This window comes from Octodon degus, unplaced genomic scaffold (genome assembly GCF_000260255.1).
Source record: "Octodon degus isolate 3935 unplaced genomic scaffold, OctDeg1.0 scaffold00241, whole genome shotgun sequence".
Taxonomy (NCBI): domain Eukaryota; kingdom Metazoa; phylum Chordata; class Mammalia; order Rodentia; family Octodontidae; genus Octodon; species Octodon degus.
Genome location: NW_004524817.1, coordinates 2,162,713 through 2,165,251, shown reverse-complemented (window position 1 = coordinate 2,165,251; position 2,539 = coordinate 2,162,713). Strand labels below are relative to the sequence as shown.

At 50.1% G+C, this 2,539-nt stretch overlaps 1 pseudogene; it reads right to left on the bottom strand.

Moving 5' to 3' along the window:
* Positions 1–332: 332 nt before the first annotated feature.
* On the bottom strand, positions 333–2,186 carry LOC101589778 (annotated as a pseudogene).
* Positions 2,187–2,539: the final 353 nt, after the last annotated feature.

Below are 2,539 nucleotides of genomic sequence, written 5' to 3'. Positions count from 1 at the left end.
AACAACTTACGCTTGCACATAGTAAGTTTGTCCTATTGTTTTTTGGTATATTTACTGGACTTCCAATTCTATTGTTACCATTTAAAGATCCAGGTTGTAAAGTTTTTGGATAAGGTGTTAGAGATTTTGTTACACAGTCACAATGCTGAGTAAATTTGTTTGTTTGTTTGTTTTTTAGGTTTTGGCCTTTAGTCTGAAAAAGTGTTGATTGAAAGTGTACAACAGAGAGCAGGTGCAAGCGGCCGGGGCCGTGGAGCCACTAATAAAAAAGAATGTCCTTAAATAAAGTGTTTACAGAGTTAAAAACCAGAACTGCCAGTCTTTGCCTCCAACACAACAGAGCACAGACCCAGAACCGGTGATGAGCCCAAAGGAGCAAGGAGGAGGCTGGGGAGGTCAGCAGAGGCTCCTGGGCTGCTGTGTGGAGGAACAGCCCTCTTTGAAATGGGCCAAGAAAAGCCACCCAGCTCCCCCTGCACACCTGATACCCACTGCTAAGGCTAAAGGAAAAAGACAAAACTCAGTCTTAGGTCCGGAAGGCTCAGAAAACAGTCTAGGTGGACAGGTGTCTGGATGACTGCTAGTCCCTCTTGGCTTTCTTGTTGCTGTTGCCGTTCTCTTCAGCCTCCTCAAGTTTCCGCTTGCCATTCTCTGGCTGTAGTCCTGCTGTGCTTCGGGGCTTGAAGCAGATGATGATGCAGGTCATGTTGTCACACCCTGTGCCATCCCCCGAAGTGTCTGGTGCCAGGCACTGATCCAGCAGCTCATCCACAATGGATGATGATAACCGAAGCTCCCCATTTTCATCACGCTGGGTGATCTTTGACTGAATAAAGTCTACAACTTCCTGGCTGCTCATCACATTCCAGATGCCATCACAAGCAGTGACCATGAATTCATGGTCATCAGTGAGAGTCAGCACCTTGACATCAGGAAGGGCTGAAATCATCTGTTCCTCAGGCAGCAAGTTCTTGTTCCTCTTGTAGAAGTGGTCTCCAATAGCTCTGGAGAGGTTGAGGCCCCCATTGACTCGTCCATCCATGGTGACCTTGCCGTCAGTATTCTTGGTGCATGCCTGCTCCACTTCATCCTCAGGTTTATGGTCATAGGACATGTCTAAAGCTTTGCCAGCCTCAGATACCATGCAGCGAGAATCTCCTGCGTTGGCTACAATCAACTGCTTTCTTCATATGAGAGCCACCACTGCTGTTGTGCCACTGTCAGAACCAGGCTCCTCTTTGTCTTCCATTCCTAGCACCATCATTTCTTCTTCACCATCCTTTTCCACCTCCTCAGTGTCATCCTCATCTTCCTCATTCTCTGCCTCCTCACTGCTATAGTCATCCTCTTCCTCACTGCAGTCCTCACTGTCTTCCTCTTCCTCCACCGCCTCATCTGACTCATCCTCACTGTCCTCAAAGAACTTGGACTTAGCAACTTGAGGCATCTTGTTGGAGGCTGATGAGCAGGAAGGCCCAGCCTCACCAGTGGGAGTGCAAGGCTCACCAATTTGGCCTGCCTCAGCCCCACATTCCAAGTTGGAGGAAAGGCCTGTGTGGGCCTTGGATGTGGGGCCATTTTCCTGTGAAGGAATTTCCCTAGGTGGGTCCTCAGGTCCTGCCTCCGTATTGAGGCCTTGGGTCCCTGGTTCCTCTCCTGTCCCAGCTCCAGTTTTGCTGTGGGGAGGGCCCTTGTGACAGTTCTGCCCGTAGCGTGTCAGCAGTTTTTCAATAGTCATGGTAGCCTCTTCATGCAGCAATGCAGCCTCCTCATTGCCCACATCATCTTCATCAGCCACTTTATCTTTTTCATCCTCATCTTCTGTTGATCTCCCTGCAATCTGGGCCAGCTCTTTATGACTTCCTCAGTAGTCAGTTTGGCATCTATAGCCAAAAAGCCATCTTCTAATGCCTTCTGTAGCTTGCCTTCCTTGTAAGCCCTCTGATCTTTGATGATATCAGGGAGATATTTGGCACAAGACAAGGCAACTTCCTCCCCTCCATGTCCATCATAGACAGAAAACATGGCTGTCTCACTGTCCAGCTCAGGGATACAGTTGTGAGCATCCTCCATAGAGACGCACCAGCCTTGCATGGCAGAGAAGCCGAAGGGCAATGGGAGGCACGGGGCGCCAATCCCGTCCCGGGAGAACTTCACCGTGTGGGCTGGGAAAGGTAGGCACCCATGGCGGTGGCTGGCCGGCAGCCTTAGAGGCAGATGAGTGGGGCACAACATATGCCGGGGCCCAAGCCCCAGGGACGCATGAGGCAGGGACGGCCAGCTGCTCGGCCAAGGCCCGGTGCCAGGAGGCGGTAACAGGACGCTAGATGAGAGAGCACTCTCTGATTCTGAATTGAGAGCTCTTTATAATCTTTTTGGTTTTTGTTGCTCTTCATGACAGTCTGGTTCTCTAATCTGGGGCTGTCTCATTTCCCTTTTTGATGATACTTGTATTGGGTGCCAGGTTGGATCGTGGCAGGCCCTGATCCAAGAATGGTCTTCCTGTCCCACTTCTATATTTCCTCTCATTATTTCTACT